The sequence below is a fragment of the Pan paniscus genome, chromosome 22 (assembly GCF_029289425.2).
Source record: "Pan paniscus chromosome 22, NHGRI_mPanPan1-v2.0_pri, whole genome shotgun sequence".
Taxonomy (NCBI): Eukaryota; Metazoa; Chordata; class Mammalia; order Primates; family Hominidae; genus Pan; species Pan paniscus.
In genome coordinates this window covers 15,511,591-15,537,916 of record NC_073271.2, presented here as the reverse complement: position 1 = coordinate 15,537,916, position 26,326 = coordinate 15,511,591, and positions in this window count along the sequence as shown.

The window sequence follows — 26,326 nt, the reverse complement described above, 5'->3', positions numbered from 1 at the left end:
CAGTTGCTTCCTCCTCTGAAGTCTTGAACCCTTCAAAGTCATTCATGAGGTTTGGAATCAATTTCTTCCAAATTCCTATTAATGTTGATATTTGGACCTCCTTTCATGAATCATGAATGTTATTAATAACATCTAGAATGGTGATTTTTTTCCAGAAGGCTTTAAATTTACTTTTCTCAGATCCATTAAAAGAATTACTGTCTATGGCAGCTACAGAGTTACAAAATGTGTTCTTTAAATAATAAGACATATACACTATGGAATACTACATAGCCATGAAAAACAATGAGATCATGTCCTTTGCAGGGACATGGATGGAGCTGGATACCATTATCCTTAGCAAACTAACGAAGGAATGAAAAACTAAATACTGCATGTTCTTACTTATAAGTGGGAGCTAAATGATGAGAACACATGGACACATAGAGGGAGGGGAAAAACATACACTGGGGCCTTTCAGGGGGTGGAAGCTGGGAGGTGGAAGAGGATCAGGAAAAGTAACTAATGGGTAGGCTTAATACCTGGGTGATGAAATAATCTGTACAACAAGTTCCTATGGCATAAGTTTAGCTATGTTACAAACCTGTACTTAACCCTGAACTTAAAATAAAAGTTAGAAGAATTTTAAAAAATTAAGTTTTAAACAATTTTATACTTAAAGACTTGAAATCTGACATTATTTCTTAATCCATGGGCTATAGAATGGAGGTTTTATTCGTAGGCATGAAAACAAAATTAATCTCCTTGTGCATCTCCATCACAGTTTCTGGGTGACCAGGTACATTGTCAGTGCGTGGTAATATTTTGAAAGGAATATTTTTTTCTGAGCAGTAGACCTCAACAATGGGCTTAAAATAATTAGTAAATCACGTTGTAAACAAATGTACTGTCATCAGGCTTTGTTCTATTTAATAAACATAGGCAGAGTATATTTTAGCATAATTCCTAAGGGCCCTAGGATTTTTCAGAATGGTAAATGAGCATTGGCTGAATTAGCCCCTAACTAAAGAGTCAGTCTGTTTTTTTAAGCATTAAATCCAGGCATCTACTTATCTTTTAGATAAGCTAGAAAGTCCTAGATGGCATCTTCTTCCCATGGAAGGCTGTTTTGTCCACATTAAATATCTGTTGTTTAGTGTAGCTGCCGTCATAAAAGATCTTAGCTAGATTGCTTGGATAACTTGCTGCAGAGCTTCTATACCAGCATTTGCTAATTCATCTTATACTTTATATTATAGAAATCATTTATTTTCTTAAAATTTAAGAACCAGCCTCTGCTAGCTTCCAACCTTTCTTCGGAAGCTTTCTCACCTCTCTGGAACACACAGAATTGAAGAGAGTTAGAGTCTTTCTCCAGATTAGGTTTGAGTTTATGGGAATGTTGTGGCTGGTTTAATCTCCTATCCAGACACCTAAAACTAATTTTCCATATCAACAATAAAGCTATTTTTTTATTTTACTATTTCTGTGTTCACTACATTGGCATATTTATTTTCTTTCAAGAAATTTTTCTTTGCATTTACAACTTGGCTGTTTGACACAAAAGGCATAGCTTTTGGCCTAAGTTTTTGGCATGCCTTCCTCACTAAGCTTCAGTCATTTCTAGCTTTTGATTTAGAGTGAGAGATGTATGACTCTTCCTTTCCCTTGAACACTTGGAGACCGATGTAGGGTTATTAATTGATCTAATTTTAATATTGTTGTGCCTCATGGAATTTGGAGTTCTGAGGAGAGGGAAAGAGATAGGGAAACAGTCAATTACTGGAGAAGTCAAAACACACACAGCATTTATAAGTTAAATTTGCCATCTTATATGAGCATAGTTCGTGGCTCCCCAAAACAATTACGTTAGGAAGAGCTAAGATCACTGATCACAGATCACCATAAAAGACATAATAGTAATGAAAAAGTTTGAAATATTGCAATACATAGCAAAATGTAGCAGAGAGACATGAAGTAAGCACATGCCGTTGGAAAAATGGTGCTCTTCAACTTTCTTGATGCAGGGTTGTCACAAACGTTGGATTTGTAAAAAACACGGTATCTGATAAATACAATAAAGTAAACTGTAATAAAATAAAGCATGCCTGTAATTTAAAATTATACATATCATATGTAACATTTTATTCTTAAAAACAGTAACTACAGAGATTTTAATGATATCAAATATTTGCACACTTTTCCTATGAGTTGAGTTTATTTTAATGTGCATATTGAACTTTTGAAATATTATTTTGCAACAACCTCAAATGCATGGCATACACTTCACAAATATGAATCAGGCAGACTAGTTTATACACCATGCTCAGCATGCACACAACTGAATTGTTAAATAATTTATACCAACAGCTAGGTGATGAAAATAACTGGCAAATGAAAGCCGTTTTCCTACTCAGATTGCATCTACTGATCCAGATGAAAGAATTGCTGAGAAAAGGGTCTGGCAACATTTTCGTTCCACTTAGAATGTCACCGCCTCCCCTCCCCTCCATTTTTATATTCCTTTTTAGTTCTTTTTTTTAAATGCAAAACAAAATCAATTTAAAAGCAGTAGCTGAAACTTTTATAATCCTGGATTTTTTTTTGTAATATGTAAAATTCAGTTTATATATGTGTGTGTGTGTATGTTTGTGTGTGTATGTTAGTGTGTGTAAACCAGACGGTATTTCACCATTACTTTGCTCATTGTCTTTATAGTATTTTTGGCACAAGGATACATCCAATACTTGTTAATTGAATTTGTTAGGCTTACATATATTGTTTACATTGTTAGAAATATTTTTAATTCCTATTTGAGTGATTCTGATACAACTTAGCTCTTTCCCAAGCTCCTTTCCAAGCTCTGTTCAGAGAATACTTATTTACTTGGTATTAGGACATTCTTCGGCAGAGAAGTGGGCCTGTCTTCAGTTCATACATCAGTGTGAAGGGCACAGTAGGGAATACTGTGGAAAAACAAAATTTAAAATGGTAGATTTCTGCTTCTGAACACCATAAAATATAGGGTCTAGACTTAAACTCATTAAACTCAAATGCAAACAAACAAAACATCAAAACAAAATATATAAAGTAATAGGTTTCAGTCTGTAGATAACAAGGTTCGTTCTGTGAACCTCAAGAGAAGGAAATGAGTTTGGAAGGCACTACAGTTTTCTCAGATGTCTGCCTGCAGACACATTTTTGGCTCCTGGAGCACAAAACAATGTTCTCAAATGAGATCAGGCACATTTGGGTGGTATGGCCTTAGACTAAAACAGTGATCTCAGAGAGAGTCTACTAATATATTTGGTTGAGATGACAGAAATAAAAGTTTAGGAAGGCTGTAGTGTATGAACGTTGGAGGAAGAAGTTCTGGAAAGATTAAATGTACCCAGAAAATGTTTCAGATATCTTCATAGAGGTCCTCTTGTATCTTTGTTGGACACTAAGTTCTCTGTGTGTATGGTGAAATTCTACAAGGTCAGGCAAAAATGACAAGGAAACTATGAGTTGAGTAATTCACAAAGGTTACAGAGAGCATGTAGATATTTGAGCTTCATCCTTATGGTTTATCCAGGGCATTTAATAGAGAAACTAGAAGGGTACCACCTTGGTAGAAGTGCAAAACTATACAAAGTAAAGTTTTATTGAAACAGTAAAACAAAGCATGGCACAAAGCTTCCAAATGGTTACACTGGTAAGCAAATAAATTCATTGCACACAAAAACAAACTTCAATGCTCTTTAAAGGAATACAGCAATTCAGACACTTCACAATGTACCTTGTGGCTATACTCATGAGGCAGGATCAATTCCTGCTACTCAAAATTAATTCACAAGTCAAGGCTGATGATGTCACACATGCACCAAGAGAGTATATAAATATTTATTGGCTCTGTTAATTTGAATCTCAGTATCCACTGAATGTTTGTCAATTGGTACATCTTAGCACTTGTTAGGAGTTAATTGATATAACTTCTGTTGTAGAAGCACAAAATCAATTGAAAAAAAAAAAGATCAAAAATTGTCCTGTCGTCAAGAAATACCTGTTGACCTTGTTAGCATTCACAATGTTAAGTTGTGTTAAGAGGGTAAGTAGGTATTTACTGATAATGGGACAACGGTTAATGTCTTTTTTGTTAGATCCATTTTGAGTATTTTGTATGTCCTGAATGAGTGTGGCAAGGGAACCTCCTTGGAGAAGAATGTCATCAATGTAATGTCATATTTATGTTTTTGTAGAAAGTGAGGTGCAATAATTTAAACCACATTATTGATCAAGACCTTGAAGATTGGCTAATTGGTACATTTATAGCAAGTTAGAATTAAGTTAGATCATCCATATTGTAGAGGCACAAAAGTCAGTTATCTTGATAAAGAAACAGTTGGAAGCATCACACATTATGATTTTAAATTATACCACAAAACAATAGTAATAAAAACAGTATGGCACTGGCATAAAAACAAATACATAGAACAATGAAACAGAATAGGGAGCCCAGAAACAAACTCAAGTGTATATGGTCAGTTAATCTTTAATAAAGCCACTAAGAAGACACAATGGATGAAAACATCTCTTATTGAAAAATTGTGTTGGAAAAACTGGATATCTATATGAAAAGAATGAAACTGAATACTTATCTTATCCATATACAAAAATTAACTCAAAATGGATTAAAGATATAAACCTAAGACTTGAAACCTTAAAATTCCTAGAAGAAAACATAAGAAAAAAGCTCCTTGGTGTTGGCCTTGGCAACAATTTTTGATCCCCAAAGGACCCTAAAAGCACAGGCAACAAAGCAAGAGTAAACAAGTTAGACTACATCAAACTAAACAGTTTTTTTTTTTTACAGCAAAGGAAATAATGAATAAAGTAAAAAGGCAGCCCACAGAGTAAGAGAAGATACTTGTAAACCATATATCAGATAAGGGGTTAATGTCCAAAAAGTAACTCACACAGCTCCACAGCAAATAACCAAAGGCCAACAATCTGAAGGGACATTTCTCTGAAGACATAGAAATGGCAAACAGATGTTCAACATCAGGGATTCAACAGGGAAATGCAAATCAAAAGCCACAATGAGATATCACCTCACACTTTTTAGAATGACTACTATAAAAAAAGACAAGAAATAACAAATGTCAGTGAGGGTATGCAGTAAAAAGAACTCATGTACATTGTTGTTGGAAATGTAGGTTCGTGTTGCCATTATATGGAGGTTTCTATAAATAAATTTAAAGTAGAACTACTATATGATCCGGCAATCCTTCTTCTGGTTACTCTGGTTATACAACCAAAAGAAATAAAATCACCACCCCATGAAGATATCCATCACTCGATAGAGATCTAATGTACAGTGCAAGGACTACAGTTAATAATATTGTATTGCATACTGTTAATTTGCTAAAAGAATGGATTTTAGATACTCTCACCACACAAAAGAAGAGAAAAGTAACTATGTGAGCTGATAAATGGGTTAATTTACTTGACTTTTGTAATCAGTTAACTACATATATATATCAAAACATTAATCGAAATGTCAAATGTCACCTTTAAAAATTTTCTATTACATAAATATTTTTGGTGGATGTTGGATTACCATTGGGGGTCCAATCACAGCCTTCTATTATATAATTAATTAATTAATTATTATATATTTTATCAAATTAATATATATTATATTATATATATATATATAATAGAGAATACTTATTTACTTGATATTAGGACATTCTTCTGCAGAGAAGTGGGCCTGTCTTGAGTTCATACGTCAGTGTGAAGGGCACAGTAGGGAATACTGTGGAAAAACAAAATTTAAGATGGTAGATTTCTGCTTCTGAACACCATAAAATATAGGGTCTAGACTTAAACTCATTAAACTCAAATGTAAACAAATATATATACATATTTGTCTAAGTATATATATATTACATAGAAAGACTAATTATAAAGATCTTGCTCATGCAATTATGATAAATAGATAGACTAATTATAAAGATCTTGCTCATGCAATTATGGAGGCTGAGAAATCTCATGATTAGCTGTCTGCAAGCCAGAGACTCAAGAGAACAAATGGTGTAATTTTCCTTCTAAGTTCACAAGAAAGCAAATGTCACACTCAAAAACAGTTACACAGAGAGAACTAATTCTTTATTTAAAACAACAGCCTGAGATCGCACCATTGCACTCCAGCCTGGGAGACAGAGCAAGACCCCATCTCAAAAAAAAAAAAAAAACAAGAGCAGTAATTCGAGTCCAGTAATTTAAAAAGAATAATGCATCATGATAATGTACAGTTTATTCCAGGAAGGCAAGGTTGGTTTAACATTTTAAAATATTCAGTTTTTTGAATAATCATATGAACAAATTAATGTGTAAAGCCATAAGATTATTTTATAGATTCTTTAATGAAAAAAGTTCTTAGCAAACTAAAAGTAGAAGGAAACATGCTCAACCTGGGAAAAAATTATGAAAAGCTCCAGAGCTGAGATCATTTTTAACCATAAAAGACTGAATGCTTTTCCCGTAAGTTTGAGAACAAGTTAAGGTTGTCCATCCTTATCACTTTTAGGCAATATTATGCATTGGGTCTGATTCAGTACTATAAGGAAAGAAATGAAAATAAAAAGCTTACAGAGTAGAAACAAATTAGAACTATCATAATTCAGAGATAACCTGGTTATGCATATAGAAAATCCAAAGGTATTTAACCAAAAAGGTGTAACAACTAAAAATTAAGTTTACGAAGATTCCATAGTAAATGGATATTAGGTTAGAATAACATAATCAACTTTATTGCTAATATATTAGAAACAAAAAATTAGAAATTGAAACAAAATAGCAATGAAACAAAATGTATAAAGTTACATTTAGTAAGATAATTTCACAAACAGTATGCTAAAAACTAAAAAAAACCCATAACTAAGTCAAATTAAAGAACAATTATATAAATAGGTATTCCATGTTCATGCATGAGAAAATTCAATATTGTAATGAAGTCAATTCTCTCAAAAACGATCCATGAGAACCACAAAATTCTCAGCATAAATGATTGTCCACACTCATTCTCCACACCCTGCATTAACAGACTTGACCAAACTCTAGGGTGACTTCTATTGGCCCAAGCTCCTTCCTTTAGAATGACCGTATACTCCTTAACGCACCTGCCTAAAAAAGCCTAATTGCCTAAAGTATTCAGTGTTTGTTCCAGCAAAAACATGATTATAGGCTCCTGACTACCTCTTCCTGAGAGCTTTACTTCAGGAAATTTTCAATTTAAATTCTTTCTCTGCCCCTTTGAGATATAAATTTTCTACAACTCAGGAAACTTCCTTCCTTCATGGCAATGTAGACCTTCTTTTAGCATGCACCTTAAAATATCTCCAGCCTCTAGCCATACCTAGTCCAAAAGCATATCCACATTTTTAGATATTTTTTACAGCAGCACCCTCACTTCTCATTGCCAGTTTTCTGTCTTGTTTTACATTTCTATAAACAAAAATACCATAGATTACATGGCTTTTAAGCAATAGAATTTTTTTTTCCAGTTCTGTAGGTTAGAAGTCCAGGATCAGGGTACCAGCATGTTCAGGTTTTGGAGAGACCCTTCTTTCAGGTTACAGAACTTGGTCTTCTCACTGTATCCTAACATGGTGAAAAGCAGCTCTCTCAGCACTCTTAAAAGAATACTAATCCCATTCATGAGGATCCTGAGCTCATAACCTCATCTGATCCTAATTACTTCCTGTAGGCCCCACCTCCTATTACCATCACATTGAAGGGTAGGGTTTCAACATATGCAATTGGGGAAGGGATCACAAACATTCAGTCCATAACAACGTAAAAAAAATTCTCGCTGAACAAGATAACACTACAGTGACATTTTGTTTGCAATTAAAAAAAGTAATAAAGATGAATTTGTAATTTCTTTTAAATTCAATTTAGATAATAAGATTTCTTACATTCTCAAATTTTGATAAGCTTGGAAGGGGTAATAAAAGAGACAGTAGAATTTTTTCAAATCATAAGGGAATAAGAGGATAAAGTTAAATTTAAGAGCTACTTGTTTTGGAAGATTTTTTTCCTAGATGGAGTACATAGATGCTATGGATTCTTTCCTAAGACTTTATTTTTCTATCATAAAATGTACAGCCATTTATAATGGCTATTTGTCTATAGTCTCCAATAGAAAGTTAAAAGTTTTGTAAGAATCCATATCTATCTGTCTTGTTAAATCTCCTGCATTCAAGAGGTTCAGACTGTTGAGTAACTATCAGGCAATTAGAACCTGAATGTATGTTGAATGCATGAATTATTAACAGTCATATCCCATAAAAAAAGAAAGAAAAGTAAAAACAATGGATGATAGATTTGTAAATTCACAATCAGTTCTTGGATAAATGACTGTGTGACAGCACATCTTCATCCTATGACTGCACTTCATCAATTTATGTTGAGTGAAGAAGTGTAGCATAGCTGTGGCTCCATTTTTATTTGCCACTGTGGCTTTAACTTTTTTAAAATCAACATTTCCTTACTTCCCAGAATTCAGGATCCTATATCCAAAACCAAACTCAAACTCTGAATTCTACTCTTCTATCCTTGTTCCTCTCATCATTTGATAAAACATAGAAAAATACTCCTTTGGCATTTTGACTTAAATATATGAGCATCTCAAATTTAGCAGTAACAAAAACAAATTTAAGATGTGTGCTATGGCCCTCACACTTACTACTTTTTCCTCATGAGTTAACGGAAACTTCATCTTTCATTTTCTAGACCTAGGACCATGACTCATTCTTGTCTCTACTTTTTCCTTCACATCTCCCATCCAATCTATTAGCAAATACTCTTCATTTTATCTTTAAAATATGTCCAGAGTCTAACACATTTCCACCTTTGGTCTACTACCACCCTAGCCCAAACACAATAATCTCTCAACTGGATTATTGCAATAGTGTGTTGGATGGTCTCCCTTCCACCTTTGCCCTCATAAAACCTACTTCCCAGAGAGCACCAAAATTATCCTATTAAACTGTCAATCAGAACATATCACTCCTCTGTTCAAAACCAGCCAACAGCTTTCATCTCACTCAGAGTCAAAACCTGAATTTCCAACCACGACCTACAAGGCCTTGATGATTAGATTCCCCATTATATCTGTGATCTCATATCCTAATATTCTCCCCTTGCCTCACTCTGTACAAGTCATACAGGCTCTCGGACTCTGTCATTATTTCCTTAACGTGCTAAGCATACTTTCACCTCATTGTTTGTTATTTTTTTCTGTCTGGGCTTTTTCCTTAGATGCCTGCCTATTTCAATGCTTTACCTCCTGAGATCTCTGCTCAAATTGTATCTTATCAGTGATGCTTTTTTGATGACCCTTTATAAAATATCTCCCATTCCTTTTATTCTCTACTAGTCTAATTGTTCTGTATATTTCCTTTAAAAAGTTTTAAGATTTATGGTATTTAATCCCACTAAAAAGTAATCTTGAGAATGGAGAATTTGTTTGTTTGTTTACTGCTGTAAGCAAAGTAACTGGAAAAATGCTGGCTACATAGCTGATGTTTTATACTGAATAAATAAATAGTCTCTGATATGATTGAGCTCTGTGTCTCCACCCAAATCTCACCTCAAATTGTAATCTCCACGTGTCAAGGGAGGGACCTGGTGGGAGGTGATTGAATCATGGAGGCAGTTTCTCCCATGCTGTTCTTGCAATAGTGAGTGAGTTCTCAGGAGAGTTGATGGTTTTAAAGTGTGGCACTTTCTTTCTCTCTTGCTCTCTCTCTCCTGTCACCTTGTGAAGAAGGTACCTGCTTCCCCTTTGTCTTCTGCCATGATTATAAGTTACCTGAGGCCTCCCCAGCCATGCGGAACTGTAAGTCAATTAAACTTCTTTTCTTTATAACTTACCCAGGCTCAGGTAGCATCTTAATAGTAGTGTGAAAATTGACTAATACCATCTCTAAGCATCATACAAAGCACCTGTCTATGATATCTATTCAACTAATTGCTTGATGCAAAGTCTATTATGAACTCGACTTAAAATTCCTAGCCTTCATGGGAGAAAACTAGAAGAAAATACGCTGTTTACTTTTGCTCTCTATTATTCTCTTACTTTGGTTTCTTGGTTCTATCTTTTCTTTGCTAAAAATGTTAATTTCAAGATAAGTTTACATTTTTTCTTCCGGCCCGTCAGTTCAGCGATATATTATGTATTGTGTTATATCTATAAACAGTAGCAAGTCATGGACATGATGGATACTCTTATTTAGCTGTGTATACCCATTTCCCTATGACTGTACACAAAATGCAATGCTTATGCACTGTAAATCTAAAGGCAATAATGATAATAGAGCCATTGGAATTTGGTTATAAAATTAACAAGTAATAGAAACAGTAAATTTTTGGCTCATTATTCATTCTTTCATTCATTAAAATGTATTGACCTCTCTTGTGTGCCAGCCTCTATGTTGAGTACTGAGATCCAGCATAAAACAGGAGACTTGTTTCCTGCATGAAACCTGCAGTATTCTGAGGATTAAAGATATTAGATCAACAACCAGAGAAAAGAATTATTTAAATGTTTATGCAAAAAACTGTAGAGAGTCCTATGGAAATACACCAGTGAAATAGAATATGCACAGAATGTGATACACTGTACAAGATAAGTGCATCAAAACCATATATTTGAACTGTGTGACTAGTATATGACAAAGCTAGAGAGATTTGAATTGTGCTTCTAAAATAAAATAATTACTTTGCAATTTGCGATAAAAAAATCCATCAATGGATCAATCAAAACGGCAGTGCTGTCAAATTATGTAATATAGCTATAACTAAAATGTATATATTTTTATACATAATCACAGGAAACACAACTCATAGTCAATTATGTTATCATATTTTCCCATTCAAAAATGTGGTATGAAAGTATTTTGAAAGTTCAGTATCAAGTAGGTAGTTTGTCAGGTGTTTTTACACCACACAGAATAAATCTTGTCTTTGCTAGACAAGAATAAGTGTGCCAGTTCTTTTGTATTTTGACTTTTAAGTTTGAGGCAGAAGTGCCACGGAAATCAACCTCTGACTAGGGTAGATAAAATAAACTCTCGAAAGAGCTGAGCCTGTCAAAGTAGATGAAAAAAACATCTCTCTTGAATGCTCAAATAATAAATGCTGCATACATAAGTAAAATTCAAGAAAGCTTCAGTTCTTCTCACTTTGAAATTAACTTTTCTTGTTCAAGCTAACGCTGGATTTTAGCATCTTTACTTAGTCACCCTGGACAGAAAAAATGTATTTGGATCTATAAATATTAGAGTTTTCATTGATGTGACACTGAATTTCTTTTTACCATAATGAGGTGGATTCTGGTAGAAAAGAGATGAATGAAGAATACTCAGGATTTGGTTGCTATGGAAACCAGCAATGTCATTGCCTTGTGATCAGACATTGAACTGATTTTTTTTAACTCAGAGGCATATATCCTGATTTTTGTTACTTACAAGCTAATAATCTACCATATTATTCTTTTGCACTGAATTCCACTTGCTTTATCCCAGGAGTCTCTGAATTACTATCAGTTATATATTAAATAAACTTGAAACCATTTTGTTAGTCAGTTGTGTAAAAAAGAATAACTCTAGGTTGTCAGTGAAGCCCAAAGTTGCATCAGAAAACTGTTTTAAGAAAGGGATGACATAAAAATTTTTGCCTTCAAGCAAGTAGTTTCTGGTTATTATATCTAATCAACATATGCCTATATGTGGACCTGCACACAAATGTGTATAGTGTATGCAATAAGGTGCATTTCTGGAAATACGTATTTTTAGAAACTATTAAACCAGTGAGTCAATAATATCAAGATCCTTTGTATTGATATTGATATTGATATATAAAATAATACAAAACCCTGGTATTAGGGCATTATTGACATTATTACCTGAAAGTGAACAGAGAAGATCTCCCTACAAATAAAATAATGTGTACTGCATTTTTGCACAGATATTAATATGAAAAAATTTATATCAGTTAAATGAATTTTATACATTAGAAAACATTTTGCATTTAGTCTTTGAAATGTGGAACATCAGTGAAGCAAACTCTTGGAAAATGTGTATTACGTCAGTAAATTTGAAAGTGTTTTTTTTTCCCCTCCATAATTTGTTTTCTCAGATCCAGGACATAAAATAGCACATCCGCTTTATCCCATATAGTATTTATTCTCTACTTGGTCACACATCTTCAAATCTATCCTAAAGTATGTGCCACAAAAGTTGCTTTGGCTATAGATTCCTACGTAAACCTGGACATGTTTTAAAATAATTTCCAGACACAAGCAAACTTGCTTCTAGGTAATGTATTTCTTATTCATTGTCTAAAAATTTAATATGTATTTAATTACAATGATGTTAAATAAAGTCATGGTTGAATGAAACAGAAAGCCTTTTCCTTTGTTCTTTTATTTTATATGAAAATTTTCAGGAGGCCGAGGCAGGAGGATCATGAGGTCAGGAGTTCGAGACCAGCCTGGCCAACGTGGTGAAACTCTGCCTCTACTAAAAATACAAAATTAGCCGGGTGTGGTGGCACACACCTGTAGTCCCAGACACTCAGGAGGCTGAGGCAGGAGAATCGCTTGTACCCAGGAGGCGGAGGTTGCAGTGAGCTGAGATTGCGCCACTGCACTCCATCCTGGGCGACGGAGTGAGGCTCCATCTCAAAAAATAAAAATTCATATTAATACTTGTGTAGGAAAGAAACTAAATATTAAAAGATGACTTTAAGAAATTCCCTTTCTCACCATACCTACCTCATTCTTAATCTTGCTCCCAAACAACAAACTCTTTGATTAGTTTCTACTTTTAGTTTGAATATGAGTTCTAGTTGGGGAGAATCTAAATCTCCTTTCATATTTCATCTTGAGTCTGAGAGTGGGGAAAAACACATGTGTAGTGGACAAAAGAAAATCAAAGGTATTCCTGTTCCTTGTCTTAGTGCTAACATTAATCTCTCAATCTAGAAACTTGATTGTCATTCAAAATTCTACTCTTTCTCACGCCCCACATCCAATCTATGACTAAGTTATGTTTTATTAAAATCTGTTTGTCCTTTCTTTATTCTTGCAATCAATGTTAGAGATTGGAAATTTGTTTTTTTCTCTTTTAGATAATCATAATAGTCATCTATTTTTCATCTTGCTGGTTTTAATCATTTTTTAATCTTTCATCCAGTCCACTGCCAGGGTAATCTCTCTAAAGTAAAAATCTTACTTGTAATAACCTGATTAAAATATTTCACTTTCTCTTCAAAAGCATTATTCACCTTTCAATATTAGTATTTGGTGAAAAGGAAAAGAAAAAGTCTTTGTTTTAATAAGCATAACTGTTTTGTTATGAAAATAAAGATTTCTCTTTTTTTGCAGGACTTTTCGACACCTTTAGTATATTGATTTAGTATATTGATTTAGTATATTGATTTATCTTGGAAATCTCTAAGAGTAGTGGGTAAAGTATGAAGTCGTTTTTCCCTGTTGTCTTGAGCAAATAATTCTGTTTGTGTGTGTGTGTGTGTGTGTGTGTATCTCTAGCTTATTCTGCAGGAGATTTCTGCATGTCTGAATTTGGTGGGAAATACTATAATCTACAAAAAATGTCACATCTTGTTAAGATAACCCTTCTTTTTCAGGATTGTTACCTCTCCAGCTTCATCTTTTCTAATTTCCTACTTTATATTCCACTTAAAGTTTTAGTTTATAATAAAAGTTCAATTGTATTAGTAAAGTTAATCAATTTTACATAAAATTATCTTATGCTTAGAAACTTTATGTGTTGTGGTTAAATGCATTAAATAAACAAATGGATAAATAAATAAATACATGCCACATGTTCCCACCTTTCCCTGAATGCATGCCACTTTTTAATGAGACTTTGCAGTTCCTTTGATTAAGAGGTAGATCTCTTTGTTATCCCTGAATCTAGGCTGACCTCATGACTGCCTGTAGCCAATGCTTTGGTCAACATGTGAAAGTGGCATTATACCAAGCCTAGGCTTGAATAGGCTTTCATTCCATTATCCCTCTTAAATTCTTGCCAAGCCTTTATGTGAACAAACTTGGGACAGTCCCCTAATGTTGACAAACATGAGGCTGAGTCTCCTTTACCATCCCCTTCCCTCAGTGAAAAGCTAGCCAACTCCTCAGAGGCAGAGCTGCCCAGAACTCTGTAAATGCCTGTGGTAGTTCAGTTAAGAACAGAAGGATCAGAAAGCTAAGCCAAGTCTAAATTTCCAAATGGAAATTGTCAATAAAATGAATTGAGGTCTACATAATTGAGAGCAACCACAAAGAGCTGATGTTTTAAGGACTAAGTTGGGTGGTCTGTTACATAGAAATAGCTAAACAATATTCCTATGTACTTCCCTTTGACTGCCACATTTATTCCACACTTTTTCACATAGCAAACTCTTTCTAAGACTCAATTAGGAAAACATTCACTAGAAAGATCTAATGTGGCCACTCTTTTCTGGGCGCAGTGTATCCATTCATACTATTATATACAGAGTGTTGCCATTACAATAAAATTATGTTTATAGTCTGTATTCCTCCAAGATGATGTTTCCTGAGGACAGAACCTGTTATTAATATGCTTAGTCCTTATATCCACAAATTTCCCTGCTCATAATGGAATCTCAGTATTTGATGAACTTAACTGAGGATGAGATAGTTATTTTTCCTAGAGTTTTATTATAATAAGTAAATACAACACAGTCACTTGTTTATATCCTTAGGTTAATTTTTATTCATACACATTCCCGGACAGCCAAGTTTCTAGTGGATATATTTTATAAATGCATTATTCATTGTGTTAAGTAACACTTAAGTCATAAAGCAAAATTTTACATTTGGATTCTCCTTGAAGCCTTCAGAAGAAACAAACACAGCCATCCCTGGCAGGAAGACTGACACTGAAAAGGCATTTGCAGTAAGGGTTGAGGTAACCTCCCTGGGTTTCAGTGGCAGATGGGGAGAGGCACAGGGTAAAGGGTGCCTACTGCTACCCTTGCACCCCTCTTATTCTATAGGCCACAGACAGCAATGTGGTTGGAACACTGATGGATCAGAGCTAAATCACAGCTCACACATGTGGCTCATGTTCCAGGCTCAGAATTGAACCACTGGTAGATCAGAATCCTGAACATTTCCAGATTCTGACTTAGGTAAGAGTCACCCCAAATCAGTGTGTCAGTATCATCCCAGTGATGAATCTCATGTGATCCCAGGAAGAAATTCTTTGCCAGCCACACTGGCCACACTACCCAGGAAAATGAACTATTCTCCAAACCACCCCTCTGGATCTAGCCTGGAAACGTAGCCCAGGGACAACATTGTAAACATGAGTATCAGGTATCCCTGGGGCATCCAGTGAACCATAGGTACAGGGGAAGTCTAGGGGTTGGGAAGAGGATCAAAAAGTATCCCCCTGGGGCCCAATCTACACATGGGTGCAGGTCATGGTCCCTGTTTTTATCTAAAATGTATTGTTAAAATATATTTAAAGACTAATTAAATAATACACTTAAATAATTATTATCACAGTCTTCTGATATCATTCAAAGACAGGTCTTTCTTGATTTTGCTTAAATGTAGGATTTATACAAGACTATGGCATGAGTGTAGTAATTTCTATAGTCTTTGCCTGAAATTTCCTAATTGTTTTTAGTTTATAATGATAATAACCAGAAATCCTACTTTTCTTTACATAGAGTCCCCCACTAGGAACAGCCTTCCAGACCTTAAGATGATGTGGTCACCAAATGTAGACCCTAACCAGAATGGATGTCATGACCTACCTGCCAGGTGATACTACAACTCTTGGAGTGAGAGGAAGGAGGAAAGAGGCTCATTACTTGGTTTCATGCCACATTTAACCTCTAGAGTTTTCTGATGAGTGATATCGTTTGGCTGTGTCTCACCCAAATCTCATCTTGATTTGTGTTGTGGGAGGGACCCGGTGGGAGATAATTGAATCATGGGGGCAGTTTGTCCTACACTGTTGTAGTGAATAAGTCTCACGAGATATGATGGTTTTATAAGGGAAAATCCTTTTCACCTGGTTCTCTCGTTCTCTCTTGTCTGCCACCATGTAAGACATGCCTTTTGCCTTCCGCTGTGATTGTGAGGCCTCCCCAGCCACATGGAACTGAGTCCATTAAACCTCTTTTTCTTTATAAATTATCTAATCTCGGGTATGTCTTCATCAGCAGCAAGAAAACAGACGAATACAGTAAATTGGTACTGGTACAGTGGGGTGCTGCTATAAAAATACCCCAAAAATGTGGAAACAATTTTGGAACTGGGTAACACACAGAAGTTGGAACAGTTTGGAGGGTGGAGAAGAAGACAGGGATATGTAGGAAAGTTTGGAAATTCCTAGAGACTTGTTGAATGTCTTTGACCAAAATGCTGATAATGACATAGAAAATGAAATCCAGGCTGAGGTGGTCTCAGATGGAGATGAGGAACTTGTTGGGAACTGAAGCAAAGGTGACTCTTGCTGTTTTAGCAAAGAGATTGGTGGCATTTTGCTCATGCCCTAGAGATTTGTGGAGTTTTGAACTTAAGGGAGATGACATAGGATATACGGTGGAAGAAATTTATAAGCAGCAAAGCATTCAAGAGGTGACTTGGATGCTGTTAAAAGAATTCAGTTTTAAAAGGCAAACAGGATATAAAAGTTGAAAAAATTCGCAGCCTGACGATGCAATAGAAAAGAAAAACCCATTTTCTGGAAGAAATTTGAGACTGCTGGAGAAATTTGCATACGGAACGAGGAGCCAAATGTGATTTGCCAAGACAATGGGGAAAAATGTCTCCAGGGCACGGTCAGAGACCTCTGTGGCAGCCACCCCCATCACAGGCCTGGAGGCCTAGGAGGAAAAAACGGTTTCATGGGAAAGTCCCAAGGCCCCTCTGCTGTGTGCTGCCTAGGGACTTGGTGTCCTGCAACCTAGCCACTCTAGCCATGGCTAAAAGCGACCAGGGTACAGCTCTTGCAGTGGTTTTAGAGGGTGCAAGCCCCAACCATTAGCAGCTTCCATGTGTGTTGAGCCTGCAGGTGCACAGAGGTCAAGAATTGAGGTTTGGGAACCTCCATGTAGATTTCAGATGATGTATGGAAACGTCTGGATGTCCAGGTACAAGTTTGCTGCAGGGGTGACTTGACCACATTTGTCACTCAAGCCTGATTTACAGCTTTCTCGTATCTACTTCTTTACTGCTTGTGCCTCAGCATTCCGGCTACCAAAATTTAAATCACATTCCTTCTAGAGGGTCATCTCTTTTCCTATTCTCTTTGTCTTCATGGAATTACATTTTTGTTAGGGAGTTTGGGTATGGGTTAATTTTTTCAGTGACATTTTAGTAGAGATAAGAGAAGAAATGAATTTAAATGCATGTGTTCTCCTGCACATTTAACAGTAAGTCCTTCACTTTATAACGAGAAAGTTAAATATCAGAAATATAAGCTGACTTGTGCAAGATCTTACAAATTTGGATTGAGAATTCAGGTTTGCAATTTGTTTATTCTATATTCTTTCAAATATAAAAAATGATTTGTGCCTGAGTGTGGTGGCTCATGCCTGTAATCCCAGCACTCTGGGAGGCCGAGTTGGGTGGATCACAAGGTCAGGAATTCAAGATGACCCTGGCCAATATAGTGAAACCCCGTCTCTACTAAGAATCCAAAAAAAGTTTAGCTTGGCGTGATGGCAGGCACCTGTTATCCCAGCTACTCCAGAGACTGAGCCAGAGAATCACTTGAACCCGAGTGGCAGAAGTTGCAGTGAGCCAAGGTCGTGCCACTGCACTCCAGCCTGGGTGACAGAGTGTGACTCCGTCTCAAAAAAAAAAAATGATTTGTGTATTAAAAATGTATAATTTTTTTTAAAATTCATGGTGCATAGGTGATATTGCAAAAACCTTCCAGTCTCCTTTTCCTGCAAAGCTCTAGAACCTGAAAAGCTCAGGCTAAGATCACTATTACTTATAAGAGCTGCACTAAGCTGCATGTTGTATTCTTTCTAAATTAAATATCTTAAAGTAGTACAATATGACAGCCATGACCTATATGTAAACATAGAAATGCAAAGTCATACTGAAGCTGATAGGTCCCTTCTTAATGCTTAAGATAAATTCACAATAGCAAAGACATTGAATCAACCTAAATACCCGTCAGTGATAGACTGGATAAAGAAAATGTGGCATAAAACCATGGAATACTATGCAGCGATAGAAAAGAATAAGATCATGCCATTTGCAGGAATATAGATGGAGCTGGAAGCCCTTATCCTTAGCAAACTAACGTAGGAACAGAAAACGAAATACTACATGTTCTCATTTATAAGTAGTGAGCTACATAATGAGAACACATGGACATATAGAGGGGAATAACACACACTGGGATCTTTTGGAGGGTGGAGGGTAGAGGGTGGAAGGAGGAAGAAGATCAGGAAAAATAACTAATTGGGATGAGGCTTAATACCTGGGTGATGAAATATTCTGCACAACAAACCCCCATGAAACAAATTTACCTATGTAAAAACCTGCACATGCACCCCTGAACTTAAAATCAAAGTTAAAAAACAATAATAATTTTTAAAATGCTGATATGGCACTGTAAAAATGATTGTTTCTTTCTCCATGATCTTTGATTCAAATCTACTCAAAACCCATTTTGGAACTCATCTCAATAGTGTGGTTCTTGGTATGCAAGTTGAATTCTAGGATTTAGAGTTCTAGTGTAGAACTTGGAATGGAGAAATGCCACATATGGAGAATGTGTTGTAAGTCTATGCCTTTACGATAGATAAGTACTAGAGATCTAGTTCTTCATTATTTTAGTCCCACTTTCTATGATTAAAAAAAAGATTTTAAGTTTTAGAAATGTTTTCTTTTTAATTATTTATATTAATGCTTCAGAAATTAATTTTTTAGAATATTCCATGATATTTTGTTTGTTTTGGAGTGTTAGAGTGGTGGCCAGAGACAGAGAAAATAAATTGTATGTGTAAAGAAGTTTAAAAATTATCTTTTAAAAATATTGTGATTTTAATTTAACATTCAATGAGAATATACGTATGAGTATGAATTTAGTATAACATTCTACGTGAATATGTGATTGTAAATAAAAATAAAATGTAAAAAGGTTAGAAAGATGGTGAACCTAAGTAGAATATATTTCCATGATCAGAACTCAGGATGTGTCACTTGCTAGCTCAGGTTGGGTTTTGTAGAGGCCGACCTGAGATAAGGAATTTTGTTCAATGTCTTACTGATGGAGTACTCTCAGCAGAAGAGATGTGAGGGACACAGCTATGAAGAATATAAGAATGCTAAACAATGGTGTAGTCTTGGGATCTCACCAGCACCTGAGAGATAAGACAGTCCCACCTGGAGGCAAGAGAACGGTCTCGTATTCCAAGGCAAAGCAGGTCTACAGGAGGGTTTTTGGGAAGCTGTAGTTTTCTGGGCAAGTATCTCCAATCTGGCCAAGGGCAACCCTTCATACAAGGGAGAATCTGTGAGCTGTTATCAGTCAACTCTCACAGCAGCTGGGAGACGGGGAGTGGGAGAGGTACCAATATCATTCATTATACTTGCCATGTAGTAATGTATATATGTTACACCTTCTGTGTCTTAGCATAAATGCCATGAGTCTGTAATGACAGTAACCTACATTCACTGGGCTGAAACCACCACAAGAAAGTAGACTCTAGACATCAACTATACAAATATTATGTATCATATACATTCTAGAGACTGTAGAATTACTTACACTTATATCCCTAATAAAATAAATCAAAACTAAATAAAGTCAAAACACTAGGAGAAAAGGCAGTAGGCCTTGCTGTTTAAAAAAGAAAAGGAAAGATAAGAACAAAAAAAGAGCCAGGCGCGGTGGCTCACGGCCATAATCCTAGCACTTTGGGAGGCCGAGGCGGGCAGATCACGAGGTCAGGAGATCAAGACCATCCTGGCTAACACGGTGAAACTCCATCTCTACTAAAAATATAAAAAATCAGCCGGGCATGGTGGTGGGCATCTGTAGTCCCAGCTGCTCGGGAGGCTGAGGCAGGAGAATGGCGTGAACCCGGGAGGCGGAACTTGCAGTGAGCCAAGATTGCGCCACTGCACTCCAGCCTGGGTGACAGGGTGAGACTCCGTCTCAAAAAAAAAAAAAAAAAGAACAAAAAAAAGAATATCCTCTGAGATTGTCACTAGGAAAGAAAAATCTATTAGTATGAGAACAAATTCATGTGGCTCATTACAGGTGTTCTATCATGTTCAGATTTCTTTCATCCTAATTGTATTTATTGAGCCTCTACTGAGGACATCAATGTTCACTGAAACTCAGAATGGGGAAAGTTTTCACCAGGGAAAATATATTTTATGTTCTTCTTACTTTAGATGTGAGGAACAAATTTCAAGCTGAAAATAACAGGGAAGCTTTGAAATTCCCTCACAAAATGACTGGGATATAAATTTGCCTATTACCCTTCTAGTGTACACTCAAATACCACAATCAAGAAAACTGGACCAGGTGTGGCGGCTCACGCCTGTAATCCCAACACTTTGGGAGGCCAACGCAGGCGGACCATAAGGTCAGGAGTTCGAGACCAGCCTGGCCAACTAATGAAACCCCATCTCTACTAAAAATACAAAAAAAGTAGGGAGGCATGGTAGGCGACTGTAATGTCAGCTACTCGGGAGGCTGAGGCAGGAGAATTGCTTGAAACCAGGAGGCCGATGTTGCAGTGAGCTGAGATCGCACCACTGCATTCCAGCCTGGGCAACAGAACAAGACTCCATCTCAATTAAAAAAAAAAAAAAAAGAAAGAAACAAAACCTCAGCGACCATCCCCACACCACCACCACTTTATGTTATAATTGAATTTTTTTGTCGAAGCAATGCTAGTTTCCGGTCAGAAAATGTTATGTATTTTGTAATGTATAAAGAAATGAGAGAAGAGGAATAGAGAACATATAAGTGATACTTTTAGTGGAGTTAGCAGTATTCTTTCCAACTGAAATCCAAATTAGTTATCATTTCAAGCAAGCCATCCATCACCACGATGAACGTGCATTTGCAGAAAGTGAAATGTCAGAAGATGCTTTTTCAATCAGATTACTCTCAGTTTCCTTTAAAAATATTTAAAGCTTCACTTTGTAAATTAAATATAAGTGCTGATATGTTCTCATTGTAAAATGCAAACTCTTTCCTCTTCCGTCAAAGGCAAATTGATGCGTGACTGATCAAAGCTGTTCAGAAGACAGAGAAGTTATGTAAGGATAACTGTGGGCACTAAGCCCTCCCTTAATTTCTTTCTGACCTAGAAATTACAAATATTCCTTAGAGTGTGCAATGCTACTTTCCATAACTCTAAGAGCATTCAAAAGAACTTACTTATTTTAAAAATTGCCAGTAAAAATATTACTAAAACTTTTCCTTCAATATTAAATTAGTGATATTAAGAAGAAAATAATAATATTTGAGTCACATAAAACTATGGCACGCATAATACTTCAGACACTAATAATTATATAAATTTTATAATGATAACCAACATTATTTAGTGTTTATTAAGCACACTCATAAACACTTTTGGATATTTGTATCATTTATTTATCATAAGAATTTTAGGCCAAGTGTGGTGGCTCATGCCTGTAATCCCAGCACTTTGGGAGGCCAAGGCGGGTGGATCACAAAGTCAGGAGATTGAGACCATCCTGGCTAACACGGTAAAATCCCATGTCTACTAAAAAAAATACAAAAAATTAGCCAGGCATGGTGGCACATGCCTGTAGTTTCAGCTACTCGGGAGGCTGAGGCAGGAGAATCGCTTGACCCCGGGAGGTGGAGGTTGCAGTGAGCCAAGATTGTGCCATTGCATGCCAGGTTGGGTGACACAGCAAGATTCCATCTCAAAAAAAATAAAGAAAGAAAGAATTTTAAATGGGAGGTGCTATTATTATTCTTATATTGCAAATGAGGAAATTGAGGCAGAGAGGCTAGTAACCTGTGTAACCTATATTAAAACCTAGATGTCTGAGTATGGATACTGCAGCACTCACCGTAATGCTTCCACAGTATATATTTTCATTTTCTAATAATAAAGAGTTAATTTACTAATAACCTAAATCCTTCTATGAAGTCATTTTAAGGAAAACATATTCTTTCCATTCATAAGATGCTTTTAGATGTACAGTTTCTAATGTTATTTTCAAGTATACAATTTAGTATGAGATGTTTCTTCCAGTGAAGGTAAAGATGAGTCCATGGAAAAGAATCAGATAGGTAGCCACATGGCCTTAACAGCTGCAAGTGAGAAATGACTTAGCTTTGTCGATGGAGTATTAAGAATGAACACAGAATAGGAATCACCAAAGATAAGCAGAGTCTACATTTCAACCGGGTGTTAACTCTGGTCAAAAACAAGTACACACCTCACATATCATCAATTTACTTTATGTAGTGAAAATAATTTGTCTAGTATGTTTCAGTACAAGCTTCTGTAAGATTTCCTTTGTAATAGTCTTAGCAAACATCAGGCAGAGGAAAAGAGAGACAAAACGTTTATGAGAAAAAAAAAAAGAGACCAGGTAGTTTTAATTGAGCATGACTTCAATATGAAACCAAAATGCTGTGGCTGCTAAATGTGGTGTGAAACTGCAGTAGGAAATAGAGATGAGATCAAGCGCAAGCAATGTCCATGCCAGCAGCTTCTGAAATATTGTATTCAAGCCTTGGAATTGTATTTTACAACAGAATACAGAGGTGTAGACTACATAGTGAAGAATCCAGAAATATTATTCTAAGGAGAGCATACATTCAACTGCATGAGATTCAAACATTTTACCAAGTAGTTTAACCTCCCAAGTTAAGTGCTTTTCAGAATATTCTCATCCATTATCACACTTAATCTTTACTACGATTTTTCAAAGTAGGCTTTATTCCCTCATTTACCAAAAATATGCATTTTTTCTCATTTTACTGATTATAAGCTGGGTTTTTAAGAGATAGTTTTTAACAGAGACTCACTAATAACCATAGTAGTAAATTAATGGCAACAAAAATGATAATATCCACTATCATTTATCACTGACTGCTATGTGAGTCGCTTTCTAAGTGCTTCGCATATTTTAGTTTATTGCATTCTCACCATAATCCCTAGAGAATGTTACTAATTAAGAGAAGCATGAACATCAAACCGTGTGAGTTAACAGTGAAGCTTAAGGCTACTTTACTTGAATTAAAAATGGATACTTAGCCAGGTAAGAAGAAGAGCTCTGAGATTTACTTGCTGTTCACTCCTTTTCTTGTTTGGGCCTTGGTTTCTTCCTCTGGAAAGTGGAGACAATGGCAATGTTAAAATTCTGTGGTAAAAATTATTAATCTTCTTCTTGTCAGTGATGACTTTTCTCTCCTGATGATTCTGCCTGTTCTTGTTCAGTATGGCATTTTGTTTCCTAAATGTATTTCTGTGGTATTCACAAGTTCCTTTTTCATCTCACTGGATTGTTCCAGTAACCTACTATTGACATCTTGTTTCATAAAATGTGATGGATTGTAATTTTCTTCAAATTATAAAACTGTTTTCAGGTTTTCATTCTATTTTCTGTGTGCGTTTTTTTGTGTGTGTTTTTTTTTTTGTTGGTTTTGTTTTGTTTTTCCCCTAAAACTGATCTTTTCAAACATCTTTATTTTTTTTTAGATGGAGTTTCGCTCTTGTCCTCTAGGCTGGAGTGCAGTAGTGTGATCTTGGCTCACTGCAACCTCTGCCTCCGTGGTTCAACGATTCTCCTGCCTCAGTCTCCCAAGCAGCTGGATTACAGGCACTTGCCACCACACCTGGCTAATTTTGTATTTTTAGTAGAGACAGAATTTTGCCATGTTGCCCATGCTGGTCTTGAACTCCTGACCTCAGGTGATCTACCCGTCTTGGTCACCCAAAGTGCTGGGACTACAGGCATGATGTATTCTGTTTTTCATATCCACTCAGAGACTTTGAATAAGGCCACTTTTCCCCCTATTTCTTTAATGTATTGGGTCTTTATTGCCTGTACCAGTCATTTCCTTAAAAATAGTGTGTTACTTAAATGCCCAAGATTCAACTTACACAGTCATCTCCCACTTCTTTGACTTCCCACTGGCATTTCCCTCCCACAAATTCCTTCCCTTCACTTGAGCCACATTCCCCATTCCAGAGCCAAACCCTGGACAATGCCATCACTTGAAATTTGAAGTTACCGAAATCATTAGTTCATACATTCTATTCTCTGATAACTACCTCTACTTCTGGCCTGTTTGCACCCCTACTCCCTTGACACCTGTAGTTTCACACTGTAGCTGAGCCAGTCCACAGTTGAATTGAACTCCTCTTTACCACCATGCATACTTATCCATTGTCTACAGTTCTCTCCTTATTAAGTAAATCCTATTTATCAATTCAGTTGTTTTCACGCCAATAGTCCAAACATTATTCTTCCCCCATTGGCTTTTAATGTTACTTAAAAGCCCTGAATCTTGTGAAGACCTAGAAATTTCTCCATTATTTGAACTTCCCAATATCTCAAGTTTCAGCTCATATTGCTCTTCTATTTTCTTTGTATGTTGCAGCCATTCTAGGATTAATTATATGTCCTTGTAAAATATTTTTAACTCGTTGTCTTTATACACATATTTCTCTATCTAGATTGACTACTTTCCCTCCCTTTTAAAAACTATTAATTGAAGCTTCTGTCTTATATCCTGTGCTAGGCATGTGAAACACATCAATGAACAAAAGAAAGAAAAATCTTACCTCACGGAACTTAGATCTCAATGGGATAGGTACAATAATCATGACACATAAATAAATTAAATAATGTTTTAGAAGGTAATAAGTACAATAAGAAAGGGGCAGAGTAGGACTAGTTAAAGGAAACAGGAGTACTAGAGTGTCTTAGGTTATAATTTAAAAATACGTGAAGGAGTTAGCCATGAGAATATTTGGAAGAAAAGCATTCCAGCAGAGACAACAGGCAGAGTAAATACCACAAGGCTAATATTGATTTTTCTTTCCTTAGCTAAAATAATTTCCTTGGCTAAGAGATCAATCAGCTCCTAGATTAGGTAAAATATGCTTTGCTTTTTTTTTTTTCATTTTATCTAGCACTTTGCCTACAGTAAGACACTTCACACACTTAATTACTCTGTGGTTCTCAGCCTCAATAGTCTGCGCTGACAGCTCTCATATATGTTCTTCTGGAAGCAAGAAAGATGAGGAGATGAAAAGGACTGTGAAGAATGTCTCAACTCACTCATTAGAGCATCTCTCAAGTGCTGCCAGATGGCCAGATGCCAGATGACCATTTACATATTATTGGCCTGAGCTAGTAATATGGATATGCCTGGATGCAAGGAAGGTTGGGAAAAAAAATATTTATTATCGATGGCCATATGCCTAGCTAAAAATGTGACAACAATGGAAGAGGATGAGTACAACTACCAGAGAGTAAATAAGACTTTCAAACAGAATTTCAGAGACAAATTGATTGAGGATTATAATAATCTAAAGATGATTTTAAAATTTCAGTTACAAGAAAAAGTCTCTTAGTCAGTAGAAAAGAACATGAAAGTGGGGGGAGAAAAAGCAAGTAGCAGTTGATCTGGTACACCATCTTATATATAAACATCTATAAAATCTGTTTTGTAAAACAATCAAATTTCCTAAAATTCCTAATTTTGATTATGATTGATTTTGGACACAAATCCTACTTAAAACAAGCCAGTTTATTAAATAACTTAAGACAAAACTTTGGATGATACCTGGGGATATTTTTTCTCAATATCATAAAGACTTGAGAATTTCAGATCTATAAAAAGCATTCCGTCTCCATCTCCCTGTCACCATTGGGTGTGAACACATGTCCAGCCATAGTAAAATACACACAATATAATTGCCAATATTTAGAATGCTTGCTGTGTACCAGACATTATTCTAATTACTTTAATATATCTATTCATTTAATTGTTACAACAACTCTCCCAGGTAAGTATTAGTATTACTTTTATTTTAAAGAGAAATGAGAACAAAGCATGTCAGCAACTTGTGTACAGTCACTAAGATAGTAAATGAGCGAGGATTTGAATGTAAGTCATCTGGATTTATTATTATATTCTGAATATGAATGTATACATTTACAAAAACACACATATATACACATATACATATAAACACACGCATATACATAAGCACATATGAATATACTCAGGCCTAAACTTATTTTATTTGA